We start from the raw sequence: 16,904 nt of genomic DNA, 5'->3' as shown, positions 1-16,904 counted from the left end.
TAATTCTTTGGTTAATGACTCACAGTTCCCAATCTGTGAGTTTGCTCCCTCCACTCCCCACCCTGCACAATCAGAACTACAATACAGTATTAACAGTTGCCATGAGTCCTGCAGGAACCTTAGACTGTGGGTTTTGCCAATGGAGAGGGATTCTTGCACGCAGAGTGGTATCTTGAAAAAAAGTTCAGCTCAACATCATAAATAATTTTTTTGTTCTTATATTATCCTATGTGCTTTGTTCAGGATAGTAGTTCCAAAATATGTTAATAAGTGACTCCTCAACCACACTGTGCCAGAAAAAAGTGAGTTTGGTGGTCAGATTAATTGAGAAAATTCAGTTTGCTTATTCATTCATTCATTTATTCATTTATTTTTGCATCGATGTTCTAGGAACCTGTAAGATGCTAATTGTATTGTTAATATTCAAGGAGAGGCTATACTATGGTATCTAGAATTACCCAAACTTATTTGGTCAACAAGTATTTTTTCATAGAAAATGTTACAGGACTGTTGTTCTCTGATACATACACAATATTAAAAAAAAACAAATGAACAAATTTGTACCTGGCTGGTCGTTCAGTGGATAAATCATTGGTCTGGTGTATGGACATCCTAGGTTCAATTCCCAGTCAGAACACACTGGAGAGGCAAACGTCTGTTTATCTTCTTCTCCCTCTCCTTCTTATCTCCCTCTTCCCATCCTGCAGCCAGTGGCTTGATTAGTTTGAGCCTGGCCCCAGGTGCTAAGGATAGTCAGTTAAAGCATATCTGCATCAGGAACTAAAAATAGCTTGGTACTCTCAAAAGACATAGGGTAGCTGCGTGGATAAGAAAACAGGACCCATACATATGATGTCTACAAGAGACACACCTCAAAACAAAAGATATATATAAACTGAAGGTAAGAGGATGGAAAAAAATATTTCATGCAAATGGAAATGAAAAAAAAAGCTGGGGTTGCAATACTTATATCAGACAAAATGGACTTTAAAATAAAGGCTATGGTAAGAGATAAAGAAGGTCACTACATAACAATAAAGGGAGCAATCCAACAGGAAGATATAACTATTATAAATATCTATGCACCTAATATAGGAGCAGCTAAACATATAAAGCAGACTTTGATGGACTTAAAGGGCGAGATCAACAGCAATACTCTAATATTAGAGGATTTCAGTACCCCACTAACATCACTAGATTGATCCTCAAGAAAGAAAATTAACAAAGAAACAGCAGACTTATTGGAAACACTAGATCAACTTGATTTAATAGATAACTTCAGAACCTTTCACCCTAAAGCAACAGAATATACATTCTTTTCAAATGCTCATGGTACATTCTCTAGGATAGACCACATGTTAGGGCACAAAAGTAGTCTCAACAAATTTAAGAAGATTGAAATCATATCAAGCGTTTTCTCTGATCACAATGGCATGAAACTAGAAATCAAACACAACATAAAAACTGAAAAATACTCAAACACATGAAAACTAAATAGCATGCTATTAAATAACGAATGGTTTAACAGTGAGATCAAAGAAGAAATAAAAATATTCTTAGAAACAAATGATAATGAGCATACACCAACTCCAAATTTATGGGACACAGTAAAAGCAGTACTGAGAGGGAAGTTCATAGCACTACAGGCATATCTTAAGAAGCTAGAAAAAGCTCAAATAAACAACCTAACCCTGCATCTAAAAGAACTAGAAAAAGAACAGCAAGTAAAACCCAGAGGTAGAAGATGGAAAGAAATAATAAAGATCAGAGCGAAAATAAATGATATAGAGGCAAAAGCAACAATACAGAGGATCAATGAAACCAAGAGCTAGTTCTTTAAAAGGGTAAACAATATCGATGAACCTTTAAGCAGACTCACAAAGAAAAAAAGAGAGAGGACTCAAATAAACAAAATTAGAAATGAGAGTGGAGAAATAACAAATGATACAACAGAAATACAAAATATTGAAAGAAAATACTATGAAGAATTGTATGCCAAAAATTAAACAACCTAGGTGAAATGGATAAATGTCTTGAAAAATATAATCTTTCAAAAACCAATCTGGAAGAATCAGAAAACCTAAACAGACCGATTATAAGAAATGAGAGCGAAAAAGTTATCAAAAAACTCCCAACAAACAAAAGCCCTGGGCCAGGTGGCTTCACTGGTGAATTCTACCAGATATTCAATAAAGAACTAACTCCTATCCTTCTCAAGCTATTTCAAAACATTCAAGAGGAAGGAAGATTTCCAAGTTCCTTTTATGAGGTGAGCATAATTCTGATTCCAAAACCAAGCAAAGACAACACAAAGAAAGAAAAGTATAAGCCAATATCCCTGATGAATTTAGATGCTAAAATCCTCAACAAAATATTAGCAATCTGGATCCAGCAATACATGAAAAAAATATACATCATGATCAAGTAGGATTTATTCTGGGGAGGCAAGGATGGTACAATATTTGTAAGTCAATCAATATGATTCATCACATAAACAAAAGGAGAAAAACCACATGATAATTTCAATAGATGCAGAGAAAATGGATTTGATAAAATCCAGCACCCATTCATAATCAAAACTCTCAGCAAAGTTGGAATACAGGGAACATACCTCAACATCTATGACAAACCCATAGCCAACAACATCATAATTAATGAGAAAAAATTAAAAGCAATCCCCTTAAGATCAGGAACAAGGCAGGGGTGCCCCTTTTCACCACTCTTATACACCATAGTACTGAAGTCCTAGCTACAACAATCAGAAAAGAAGAAATAAAAGATATCCAAATTGGAAAAGAAGAGGTAAAACTATCATTATTTGCCAATGACTTGATATTGTATATAGAAAACCCTAAAATCTCTGTCATAAAACTACTAGACTTGATAAATGAATTCAGCAAGGTGGAAGGATATAAAATTAACACACAGAAATCAGAAGCATGTTTTTACACCAAAAATGAATTGTCGGAAAAAGAAATTAAGGAAACAATCCTCTTCACTATTGCAACAACAAAAAAATAAAGTACTGTACCTAGGAGTAAATTTAACCAACGAGGTTAAAGACTTGTACCCATAAAATTATAAAACATTGATAAAAGAAATCAAGGAAGATACAAACAAGTGGAATCATACACCATGTTCATGGATAGGAAGAATAAACATCATTAAAATGTCTATATTACCCAAAGCAATTTATAAATTCAATGTAATACCAATTAAAATACCAATGACATACTTCAAAGATATAGAACAAATATTCCAAAAATTTATATGGAACCAAAAAAAGAACACGAATAGCCTCAGCAATCTTGAAAAAGTAGAATAAAGTGGGTGGTATCACACTTTCTGATATCAAGTTATACTACAAGGCCATTGTACTCAAAAACAGCCTGGTACTGGCATAAGAACAGGCATATAGATCAATGAAACAGATCAGAGAACCCAGAAATAAACCCATACCTTTATGGAAAATTGATATTTGACAAAGGAGGTAAGAGCATACAATGGAGTAAAGACAGTCTCTTTAACAAATGGAGTTGGGAAAATTGGACAGCTACCTGCAAAAAAATGAAACTAGACCACCAACTTACACCATTCACAAAAATAAAACTCAAAATGGATAAAAGTCTTAAATGTAAGTCGTGAAACCATAAACATCTTAGAAGAAAACATAGGCAGTAAGCTCTCTGACATCTCTCACAGCAATATATTTGCTGATTTATCTCCACAGGCAAGTGAAATAAAACACGAGATAAACAAATGGGACTATATCAAACTAAAAAGCTTTTTCACAGCTAAAGACAATATGAACAGAATAAAAAGACAAACCACACAATGGGAGAACATATTCGACAATACGTCTGATAAGGGGTTAATAACCAAAATTTATAAAGTATTTGCAAAACAACATCAGGAAAACAAACAATCCAATCAAAAAATGGGCAAAAGAAATGAATAGACACTTCTCCAAAAAGGACATACTGATGACCAATAGATGAAAAGATGCTCAACATCACTAATCATTAGAGAAATGCAAATTAAAACCACAATGAGATATCACCTTACACCAGTCAGAATGGTGCTCATTGACAAAACAACACAGGTTAGGTGCTGACGAGGATGTGGAGAAAGGGGAACCCTCCTGCACTGCTGGTGAAAATGCAGACTGGTGCAGCCACTGTGGAAAACAGTATGGAGATTCCTCAAAAAATTAAAAACAGAACTGCCTTTTGACCCAGCCATCCCACTTTTAGGAATATATCCCAAGGACACCATATCAGCGACTGAAAAAAAGAAATGCACCCCCATGTTTATGGGAGCATTGTTCACAATAGAGAAGATCTGGAGACAGCCCAAGTGTCTGTCAGTGGACGAGTGGATTAAAAAGCAGTAGTACATATACACAATGGAATACTATGGGGCCGTGAAAAAGAAGGAAATTATACCATTTGCAATAACATGGATGGACCTGGAAACTATTATGTTAAGTGAAGTAAGCCAGGCAGAGAAAGAAAAATATCATATGACCTCACTCATTTGAGGAATCCAAGTAACAATGTGAACTGAGGAAGGGAATTAAACCTGAAGGAAAGGGGGTAGGGAGCTGTTGGAAGGAGGGCAAGGGAGATGTTGAGGGGAATATGGAGGAGGGGAAATGCATTCGGGGCAACACTAGAATCTTTGTAAACACAATAAATTAAACAAAAACAAATAATAGGTTGATACTCAAACATCAGCCCCAGATGGGGGTTGCTGGGTGGATCCTGGTCAGGGTGCATGTGGGAGTCTGCCTCACTATCTCCCTTACTCTCACCTAAAAAAAAAAAAAGAGAGAGAGAAAAGGAAGGAAGGGAGGGAGGGAGGAAGAAAAGAAACAAAGAAAGGAAAGAAAGAAAAAAAAGGAAGGGAAGGAGGGAGGGAGGGAGGGAGGGAGGGAGGGAGGGAGGGAGGAAGGAAGGAAGGAAAGAAGGAAGGAAGGAAGGAAGGAAGGAAGGAAGGAAGGAAGGAAGGAAGGAAGGAAGGAAAGAAGGAAAGAAAGAAAGAAAGAAAGAAAGAAAGAAAGAAAGAAAGAAAGAAAGAAAAAGAAATCATCAAATTCCTTACTTTCTCTCATCTCAAATCCACTCTACCAGCAAATAATGTTGTTTATACTGTCTGGGGTCTGGTCCTTCTGTTCCCCTCCCAATACCCTGAATCCTGCCACAATTGTCTATGGTTCCCTCTCCCTTTCTCTTGATTGCTCTTCCCCAGCTGATGTCTCATCTTTCAGAGCTTTACTCAGAAGTCCCCTTCACAATCTAAATAATATGGAATCTCACTCTCTCCACTCTTTTTCTATTTTTCAACATAATACTCATAACTCTCTAACACACTATTTGCTTTGCTTATCTCATTATTGCCTCTGTCTGCCCACTAGGATGTAAACCCCACAAGTATTAGGGTTTTGTCCTGTTTTCTGCTGTATTTCTAGCATCAAGAAATGTACCGGGACATAATAGGTGGCCAAATAAATATTTGTTGAATCAATGAATGAGGTAGTTGACCTACAAATATTTGCTAACAGCGGGGGTACATGTGCATTATAGTGTCCTGCAAAAAAGCACTGGCTTTGTAGTTAGTCAAACAGGGATTTCTTTCCTAGTTTTGTCACTTAGGTACTGTGAGACCTTCCACATGGTACTCCATAGCACTGTGCCTTAGCTCTGTTACACCGGGGAATAATGACACATATGCCTTAGGTTTATTGTAAATTTTAGAAGTATATTAAATTATATATGCTGCTTAACAAGGCTGATTTCAAATGATAAAAAGGGATTTAAAGTACCTAGTGCATATTTAGCAGGATTCTTAGCAGAAGGCCCAATAGAAATTCCAGAAAATTACTATAATGAATACATTGAGTCACCTTTTCTTCTCTTCTTCCTCCTTATACTTCCTTCAGTCCTGGATTTTTTCTGAGTTATTCTTAGTGTGTGTTATGATCTGCAACACGTATTTATGAAGCTGTTTTAGGGAGAAATTTGAATATGGAAGAGATTGTTTTTTTCTCTATGGGAATAAAACAGGCCTTAATCAGCTGGGTCATGAAAACATTGTTGTTCAGTCAACACTGCTAATAGTCTCAGATGGATATTTGCTAACAGGGAAAATTAGAAATGACAGTGTCAGGGAGAATGGGAACCTGGAAGAAATGACGTTATCTACAAACTCGTCCTTCAGAATTGCATTCAGAATCACATTCTGAGCTACATCAGATGGTCTGTTTCATCACGTTATAGTCACAGTTCATTTTTGACTCAAATGCTGTTAGCAGTTTGATCGCTCACCCTGTTCATAAAATCTGACTCTGAATGACTTTCAGCTGTTTAAAAAAATCTAATCTTCCCCAAGAGGACCAAGGTTTGCCATCAGTGAGGATAGTCATGACAGCGTATCTCAGATTCTGTATCTAATCCCACTGACTAATTCCAGAAATGCTTATGTGGTAACGTTGTTAAAATACATGTGTGACTGCTTGAAGAACAATGCTCATTTGATTGTCTCAATTCTGTTATGTTTATGGAAAAAATTAGTCTCAAGGGCCGTAGTCACACCTTGGATATGCTGCTATATCATAATAGTCTCAAATCTATTTTCAGTTTCCCAAGGCCTTCTGATTTTTCATCCACAGCTTTCTCTATATGACAAAGGCATTGGAATGAAAACCAACAGAGATGGTATTTTCAGCCATTTTGATTGATTCAGATCAGCAGCTCCATTACTGTGAACATAACCCTTATATTTAGAGATGACTTTTAAATTGATCTGTAGAATGGTTTGATACCATTGCATACATGCATAATGTCATCTTCATTTAAAGACTGCTCTTCCCCCAGGCATAACCAATCTTTTTTCTCCGTTCCTCCTGCTCTGTTTTTTATTGTATGCACATTCTATTTCTCCTTTTGTCATCTTGCTTCAAGTTGCAAGTCCACAATTTTCAGAGACATCTTTTAAATTGGGTGGTGATTGGGTGAGTTGATCTCAAGGGAAGATAGCTTCTTTTTTTTTTAAATATGTGCATGAATGAGAGACAGACAGACAGGGACAGACAGAGATGGGAAGCATCAACTCATAGTTGCGGCACTTTTGTTGTTCATTGATTGCTTTCTGTTATGTGCCCTGACCAGGAAACTTCGGCTAAGCCAGTGACCCCTTATTCAAGACAGTGACCTTGGGCTCAAGCCAGTGATCATGGGGTCATGTCTATGATCCCATGCTCGAGCAGGCGACCCTGCGGTCAAGTTGGTGAGCTCACACTCAAGCTGGCGACCTCAGGGTTTCAAACCTGGGTCCTCAGTATCTCAGATCAATGGTCTATCCACTGTGCCACCATCTGGCCAGGCTCTTTGTTACTGAGGAATAGTGAGTGGAAACAGGAAAGAGAAGAGGCAGTTTAGCCATGTTTTCCCAGCGCTTTTGCTTGGCAGAATTTAATTTCTTGCAAAGTTTTTCCTTTTTGTGCTGAAGTGGAAAGTTAGAAGCAGAGTTGTATGTTTTACTCCACAAACATATAATGCCTCATCACTTTACCTCTGTGCACATCTTGCTCACCCCCTTTGCCCCAGAATTTACCTTTGTAAAAACCTGTAAGCAGACACAGATTGACTCTGAAGCTAGACAAGCTCAACTAATGGGGCTCCTTACTTGCATTGGCCCTTCCAATATGCAATGTTGTATTATTTTCCTTAAATAATTCTCCCTTCCAACTGTATGGGGTCTAGACCCTAAAAAACTCTGAATCCACCTTCGAAAGTAATCGCCTCTTTGGTGTCTTCTACTCTTTTCCTCCTTGAAGATTTGTCCCAGCCATTGCAGTGCTTCTGTTCCCATGCCCTCTGTCCTTGATCTCTGTTCAGGCAAGTCTACCAAACTTTAATGGACATATTGTTTCTTTTACTCTAGTCAGTGTGAATTAAATGTGAGTTAATCCTAGAGAATTTAGAATTCTTTTTTTTTAATATAGTGAGAGAGGGAGAAAGACGGACAGACAGACAGGCAGTAAGGGCGAGAGATGAGAAGCATCAACTCAGTTGTGGCACCTTAGTTACTCATTGATTACTTCTCATATGTGCCTTGACTGGGCGGCTCCAGCTGATCCAGTGACCCCTTGCTCAAGCCAGCGACCTTAGGGTTATGTTTATGATCTTATGCTCAAGCTGGTGAGCCCATGCTCAAGCCAGCAACCTCGGGGTTTCAAACCTGGGTCTTCAGCATCCCAGGTAAATGCTCTATTCACTGTGCCACTGTCTGGTTAGGCAAGATCTGAGAAGTTTTTAAAGACACAATGATGGCTGTAGTCCTAAGAAAACATGGAAGGAGTCAGACAGACTTGAGTTCTATGACAACAGTGACTTTAGCTAATATTTCTGAACTTCAGTTTCTTCCTCTTCAGAACAGAAACAATAACATTTACTTTTCAGATTTGCTGTGAGGATTAAACCTGAAAATCTAGGTGTAAGGACCTTATGGAAGAGCTTGGCGCTTACTTGATATCAATGCATTTAAATTCTACTTCCACCTGACCTGTGGTGGTGCAGTGGATCAAGTGTCGACCTGGAAATGCTGAGGTCGCTGGTTCGAAACCCTGGGCTTGCCTAGTCAAGGCACATATGGGAGTTGATGCTTCCTGCTCCTCCCCCCTTCTCTCTTCTCTTCTCTTCTCTTCTCTTCTCTTCTCTTCTCTTCTCTTCTCTTCTCTTCTCTTCTCTTCTCTTCTCTTCTCTTCTCTTCTCTTCTCTCTCTCTCTCCTCTCTCTCTCCTTTCTAAAATGAATAAATAAAATAAAAAAATAAATTCTACTTCCATTTCCTTCAGCTATAGCATGACGCAGCAGAGAAAGTTGGTTACAGACAGAATTATTTCCCATCTTCATTTTTTGTGAACCTTTTCTAACCTACAGGAGCTAGAAAAATGCATGCCATTAGTCTGAAAAGGCAAGGGAGCCTCTGGGCAGGCACAAAGGGAGGGAACTGCTACTCTGTTTGAGAGAGTGGCAACAGACAGGGCACGGACTCAGCGTCCCTGGAAGTCACGCATCTCCCAGCTCCTGAGTCTGTTCGGCTCTGATAAGAGAGCGTGCATACATACCCAGTGTGCTAAGAGTTTGGTTGCCTCCCCCTTTCTGTATTGCTTCCTATGTTTAAAGAGTAAACATTTGGTCTTAAAATGGGATAATGAATCTTTGGGGGTGAGGGAGTGGCATAAAATTTCATTTATTACATGGACACTTTGCAGACGCGTTCCTTAAGTAATAAGTAACAAAAGGCAGAACAGCCAAGGGAACCACAGGAAGCTATTGAGTCAGGATACCTGGGTTCTTTCTGTTTTTCTTTTCTGGGTCCTTTTCTGTCATAGTATTTATTCATTTTGAAAACTCTTAGCAGCATTGTTTATAGGTCTATTTTGAACATCAGGGTTTTGAAAGATGGTATAATATCTTGGCTTAAAAGTTAAGGAAATTAACCACCTAGTAGGTATTTGTCCCTAGGCAATAGAGAAAATGGATTATAAGTAATACTGGGTAGATGCATGATGCCCGAACTGTTTTATTTCCAAGTTATGAGGACATTTGTCTGTTGTACATTTTATCTATGCAGAAATATAATGGACAGAACATCAGGCTGGAAGTGAGACAGCCCTGTATTCCAACCTGAGTTCTATCAATCAGAGCTGTGGCTTTTAAGCAAGACACTTCATTTTGCACTGAAGACGTGACATCTGCAAAGCATGAAGTTAACTCTCTGTCCCTAGGTTGTGCTGTGAAGAAAAATGAAATAATATACAAGTTTTGTAATTCAGAGGAACATGGACAAACCAATGATAGTAACTTCTCACATTTAAAGAGAATGGCTTGAGCATGAAGTTGAAGCCCTTGATAGTTGAGAGAAAAGGAAAATGAAGAGAAATGATTGGGTAGCATGAAATCAAAACTCTAAATCAAGTTAGGTCACCATTTACCTGGATGTTATTCGTATCTTTGTAGAAATGCCTTCATAAAATTATAGTTTAATACTATACCCAGATTTTTTTTGAGGGAATATTTTTTAAATAGCCAGTAGAAAACTTCTTCATTAAGAGCCTTGCTGCATTGCCTTGTAAGTTCAATGTTTCTTATATAAAGGAGTTCATAAAAAATTCCTCTAATAATTTAGTTTTAGGCAAAAACAAAAAAAAATATGTATCTAGATGAACTGGTATTTTAATCAAACAATAACCACTATATAATTAATTACATTTCTATTTTTGCCTTAATACTTAGGAAGCTCACAGTTAAATATAATGATGAATTAATTACAGTAATTCATTGACCTCTGCATATTTTTCTCATATGATTGTCTTATTCCTCAACCTGAGAATCTTTTTGTATAGGTGCCATGCATAACAAAGTGATTCAAATATTTTATTTTAAATAATTTTATTGAATTTATTTTTTTTAATTTTTTAATTTTTTGTATTTTTCTGAAGTTGGAAATGGGGAGGCAGTCAGACTCCTGCATGTGTCCGATTGGGATCCACCTGGCATGCCCACCAGGGGGCTCTGCCCATCTGGGGTGTTGCTTTGCTGCAACCAGAGCCATTCTAGCGCCTGAGGCAGAGGCCATAGAGCCATCCTCAGCACCCGGGCACATATGAGAAAGTAATCAATGAACAAGTAAGGTGCTGCAGTAAAGAATTGATGCTTCTCATCTCTCCCTTCCTGTCTGTCCCTATCTGTCCCTCTGTTTGTCTCTCTGTGTGTCTGTCAAAAAAAAAAAAAAGATATGAGATTCTATTTTCCCACCTCATCTTATCATGCATCGGGGTAGTAGAATAAAAATGTGTGTGCATGATGTTTAGGCAAATGTACCAGAGACACATTATATTATGTTCCTTTTTGGACCAGGAGCATCCGAATGTCTTATTGTATTACTTTGGCCCAATTGGGCATCATCCCAGCGTATGGATATCCTGAGTTTGCTTCTCAGTCAGGACACAAGGAGAATAGACAGTCTTCTTTTCCCCTACTCCCTCTCTCCTTTCCCTCCTTTTTCCCTTTCTGCAGCCAGTGGCTGGATTGGTTTGAGTGTGGCCCTGGGCACTGAGGATAGCTCTGTCTGAGCACGACAGCCTCAGGTGCTAAAAATAGCTCGGTACTCAAATATTGACCCCAAATGGGGTTGCCAGGTGGATCACAGCTGGGGCTCATGGAGGAGTCTGCCTCACTATCTCCCCTCATTTTGCCTAATAATAGTAATAATAGTAATATATTAATAATAGTAATATAATAATTAATATATAATAATAGTAATATATATATATATATATAACTTTTTATTCAAGAAAGTAATTACAGAGACATTGGTATACTTCCAGATGACATTGATGATTTCAAAAGTAGTACTAATGGGCTGTGAGAGCAATGGATTTTAAAGTTCACTGAAGAAGGCTTCGGATTTCTTATTTAGATGCAGGACAGTGAGCAGAAAGTTGGAAGATAGGCTCTAATGCAGCTTTGTGAGAACTTGCTGTTGAGGTTAATCTTGGACTAAATTTCTAAAAGAACTGAATCTGTTCCTGAATAGGAAAGGGTTACTTTAGTGGAACAAGCTCTGGCTTCCAAAATTCCTTTAGACATAAAAATGGCACGCTCACGAACAGTCACCTGAAGCATGGCAGAAAGCCTGAATGAACCATGTAGCAAGAAGACGAATCTTTTTAATATAGTCACTAAGAGATTAAGTAAAAGCAAGCATTCTTCTTCTCCTCCTCCTCTCCCTTCTTATTTTTCTTCTGCTTCCTCTTCTTTTTTCCTTTTTGCATTGCCATATTTCTAGTACTGTTTTACCATTAACAAAACCCATAGCAGGCAGTATACAAGCTGGAGGATTATCACTCATCCCTTAAGAGCGTAGTCTCATTTAACAACGATTTTTCTTCTTGAAACCAAAAATAGGACGGGAGATAGTTTTTGAGAGTGTGATGGGTGGAAAGGTTGAGAGGTGTGCCATTTTAAGAGAATAAATGAGTTTTGTCACACAAGTGGGAATAGCTTGTTTATGGGACAGTGACATGAATTTAGCAGAACTACAACATCTTTTCTGGATACTTAGATTTTAGAAATATACTGGTAAGCCTGACTAGGCAGTAGCACAGTGGAAGGAGTGTTGGCCTAAGATGCAGAGGACCCAGGTTCGAAATACCAAGATCCCTGGCTTGAGCGTGGGCTCATCTGGATAAGGTAGGGAGTCATTGGCTTACACATGGGATCATATACATGACCCCATGATCGCTGGCTTGAGCTCAAGGTTGCTGGCTTGAGCAAGGGGTTACTTGGTCTGCTGTAGCCCCCCCCCCCCCCCCCGGTCAAGGCACATATGAGAAAGCAGTCAATGAACAACTAAGGTGCCACAATGAAGACTTGATGCTTCTCCTCTCTTCCTTCCTGTTGATCTGTCCCTCTCTCTTTCTCTTTCTCTCTTTCACTAAAAAAACCCAAAAACAAACAAACAAAAAAGAGAAGTACACTGGTATGCTAGTATTCATAGTAAAGGACAATAGCAAAATTTCCTGAGATTTTTAGGGAAAAGGTCAGGAAAAGCCTATCATTTGAGAATGAAACTAATTCAAATCAGCACATTTTTATGGAGTTATTTATAGACTTGATGTACAGATGCCTGTGTTGCAAAAGAGTCTTAGAAAACACAGTAGTCTAATCGATAGCTTCCCAATTTCTCTCAGCCTAATCAACATGATCAGGGTGTATCTTTAGATTGAATTTGTAATTAAAGAAAGCTGCACCCTAATTAACTCAATTGTTTTCTTTACGAAAGGACAGAAGTGTCAAGTTCTGCCTGAGGTTCCCCCAAAATTCTAGAAGGATAGTGAGAAGCCATGGGAAGTTTGAGAACAGAACTATAATATAATCCAATAACTGTTTTTGGAAGCCAACGTGGGAGTAGCAGGAAGAATGGACCAGAAGAGAAGAAACTGGAGGGAGGGAGGTTGATTAGAAGGCGATGATTATTAACATTCATGTAAAGTCACCTGGGCCTGGATTTTTGTTTGATCAAATGTTTTTAAACTACTGATTTAATTTCTTTAATTGTTGTAAGTGTATTTAGGTTTTTGATTTCTCTGGGAGTTGTTTTTTTGGTGCTTATATGCATCTAAGATTTTGTTCATCTTATCTGTCTTCAAATTTATTGACATAATATTGTTTATACATTCCTTTTATCTTCGTAATTTCTGTTATACCTGATTCATGTCCACTTTTTATTCCTAATATAATGCTTATATTCTTTTTTTTGTGACTAATTTTGCCAAAGTTTTGTCTTCTTTTTGTCTTTCTTAAGAACCACAGTGTGACATTATCTGTCACCTCTATTTTATGTCTCATGTTTTACTAATTATAGATTTTGGCTTTTATTTCCTTCCTTCTATTTTCTTTTGATTTATTCTGATGTTTCTTTTCTCACATCATAAATTGCAGGCTTAGCTCATTAAATTTGAGGCTTTCTTCTTCTTAGATGATTTTTTTTTGTATAAGGATACATACAGAAGACTGGAAAAGGATTAATCCCCAGTTTAGTGAATAATTATTAATAACCACTGTTCAGGTCAAGAAATCGACAACTACCAACCCCAGTAGCCCTATGTGCAGTTATCCCTGATCACAGTCCCCTCTCTGCCCTCTACTTGCAACCACTAGCATGATTTTATATCTATACATATTTATATAAATATATAAATCTCGCCCTGGTCGGTTGGCTCAGCGGTAGAGCGTCGGCCTGGCGTGCGGGGGACCCGGGTTCAATTCCCTGCCAGGGCACATAGGAGAAGTGTCCATTTGCTTCTCCACTCCCCCTCCTTCCCCTCTATCTCTCTCTTCCCCTCCCACAGCCAAGGCTCCATTGGAGCAAAGATGGCCCGGGCGCTGGGGATGGCTCCTTGGCCTCTGCCCCAGGCACTGGAGTGGCTCTGGTCTCGGCAGAGCGATGCCCCGGAGGGGCAGAGCATCGCCCCCTGGTGGGCAGAGCGTCACCCCTGGTGGGCATGCTGGGTGGATCCCTGTCGGGTGCATGCGGGAGTCTGTCTGACTGTCTCTCCCCGTTTCCAGCTTCAGAAAAATATAAAATATATATATATATATATATATATATATATATATATATATATATATATTTAAATATTAAAAAAAAATATATATATATATATCTCCATATATTTAGGGTTGGGCAAAAGTAGGTAACAAGAATAAACTCAGCGTTTCACATTCTCATAACTGTAGACTTAACTTTTACCCTAGCCTTTATATTGATAGGTATGATTTGTGTTTATTAAAAAGATGATTACTTAAATATGCATTCCTCATTTGGCCTGTGGTGGTGCAGTGGATAAATTACCGACCTGGAACACTGAGATCACTGGTTCAAAATGCTGGCCTTGCCTGGTCAAGGCACATATGGGAGTTAATGCTTCCTGCCCATCCTCCCCTTCTCTCTCCCTTCTCTCTCTCTCTCTTTCCTGTCTAAAATGAAGAAAGAAAATCTTTAAAACAATAAAAAAATAAATGTGCATATCTAAACAATATGGTTTAACTCCTGTTTTTTAACTTTACACATAATGGAATAATACAGAATGTATCCTTTTCGCATAATATTAAATCTTCTAGATTCATTCTTTCCCTTTCAGTGCTGTAGTACATTCAGTTTTGCAACTATACCACAAATTATATGTCTAGTGTGCTGTTATTAAACATTTGACTTTTTTCCAGGTTGTTTGTTTGTTTGTTTGGCTATCACAAATAATCCTGATATGAACATTCCTGCCCATTTCTTTTGTGGCACATGCGCAAAAGCTTCTCTATATACAGTTAGTGCAGAATTGTTCACCCATCAGGTTTGTGAAAGTGAGCCTTGGTTTGTCTAAGTGTTTGCACCAGTTTCTACTCTCACCAAGTACAGTTTATATTCACTTGCACAAGCAGTATATAGTGTCTGGGAGTTGTCAGAGCTTCATACTTGGTCTTTGTATATTTTATCATTTTTTAAAAATATGGAACGCTTCATAAATTTCGTGTTATCATTGTGCAGATGCCACACTAATCTTCTCTGTATTCTAATATTAATGTATGTGCTGCCCAAACAAGCACCATACTTGGTCTTTTTAAATGACCCCAATCTGAGAAGTGTATAATGTATTTACTTTTGTTTTATAATAAGCATTCCCTGATTGCTACTAAGGTTAGGTTTTTCCTTTTTTATTCTAATATGATCATTTAAAATTTTACATTTTTATCTCAGTACAGCTTTATTTGTTCTCCATGTACTTTAATCCCATGCAGTTTCTTTATTGTTTAGTTCTAATTGTAATTGCATGTCCATTATGATTTTTCTTTTTTTTTTAATTTTTTTTTATTATTATTAAATTTAATGCAGTGACATTGATAAATCAGGGTACATATGTTGGGAGAAAATATCTCTAGATTATTTTGACATTTGATTGTGCTGTATACCCCTCCCGCAAAGTTAAATTGTCTTCTGTCACCTTCTATCTGGTTTTCTTTGTGCCCCTCCCCTCCCCTAACCCCTCTCTCCTTCTTCACCCCATCCCCCCTCCCCCAACCCCCCGCCCCTGTTGCCATCACATTCTTGTTCATGTCTCTGAGTCTCATTTTTATGTCCCTTCTATGTATGGATTCATCTCAGTTTTTTTCTGATTTACTTATTTCACTCCGTATAATGTTATCAAGGTCCATCCATGTTATTGTAAATGATCCGATGTCATCATTTCTTATGGCTGAGTAGTATTCCATAGTATATATGTACCAAAGTTTTTTAATCCACTCGTCCTCTGACGGACACTTGGGCTGTTTCCAGATCTTCGCTATTGTGAACAATGCTGCCACAAACATGCGGGTACATTTCTCCTTTTCGAGCCGTTCTATGGTGTCCTTGGGGTATATTCCTAAAAGTGGGATAGCTGGGTCAAAAGGCAGTTCGATTTTCAGTTTTTTGAGGAATCTCCATACTGTTTTCCACAGTGGCTGCACCAGTCTGCATTCCCACCAGCAGTGCAGGAGGGTTCCCTTTTCACCACATCCTCGCCAGCACTTATTCTGTGTTGTTTTGTTGATCAGCGCCATTCTGACTGGTGTAAGGTGATATCTCATTGTGGTTTTAATTTGCATTTCTCTAATGATTAGTGATGTTGAGCATTTTTTCATATGCCTATTGGCCATCTGTATGTCCTCTTTGGAGAAGTGTCTATTCATCTCTTTTGCCCATTTTTGGATTGGGTTGTTTGTCTTCCTGGTGTTGAGTTTTACAAGTTCTTTATAAATTTTGGTTATTAACCCCTTATCAGACGTATTGTCAAATATGTTCTCCCATTGTGTAGTTTGTCTTTTTATTCTGTTCTTGTTGTCTTTAGCTGTGCAAAAGCTTTTTAGTTTGATATAGTCCCATTTGTTTATCCTGTCTTTTATTTCACTTCCCCATGGAGATAAATCAGCAAATATATTGCTCCGAGAGATGTCGGAGAGCTTACTGCCTATGTTTTCTTCTAAGATGCTTGTGGTTTCACGGCCTACGTTCAAGTCTTTTATCCATTTTGAGTTTATTTTTGTGAGTGGTGTAAGCTGGTGATCTAGTTTCATTTTTTTGCAGGTAGCTGTCCAATTTTCCCAACACCATTTGTTAAAGAGGCTGTCTTTACTCCATTGTATTTCCTTACCTCCTTTGTCAAATATCAGTTGTCCATAGAACTGTGGGTTTATTTCTGGGTTCTCTGTTCTGTTCCATTGATCTATATGCCTGTTCTTATGCCAGTACCAGGCTGTTTTGAGTACAATGGCCTTGTAGTATAACTTGATATCAGGAAGT

At 38.0% G+C, this 16,904-nt stretch overlaps 1 non-coding gene across 1 annotated transcript; it reads right to left on the bottom strand.

The window, feature by feature from the left end:
- Positions 1-15,069: 15,069 nt before the first annotated feature.
- Positions 15,070-15,172, bottom strand: LOC136317987 (U6 spliceosomal RNA). Its single transcript, XR_010727970.1, has one exon. It is a non-coding gene; the product is annotated as a U6 spliceosomal RNA (small nuclear RNA).
- Between the last annotated feature and the right edge of the window lie 1,732 nt (positions 15,173-16,904).

Source organism: Saccopteryx bilineata, chromosome X, assembly GCF_036850765.1.
Source record: "Saccopteryx bilineata isolate mSacBil1 chromosome X, mSacBil1_pri_phased_curated, whole genome shotgun sequence".
In the NCBI taxonomy this organism is placed as follows: domain Eukaryota; kingdom Metazoa; phylum Chordata; class Mammalia; order Chiroptera; family Emballonuridae; genus Saccopteryx; species Saccopteryx bilineata.
This window is presented reverse-complemented; position numbering and strand designations above follow the sequence as displayed.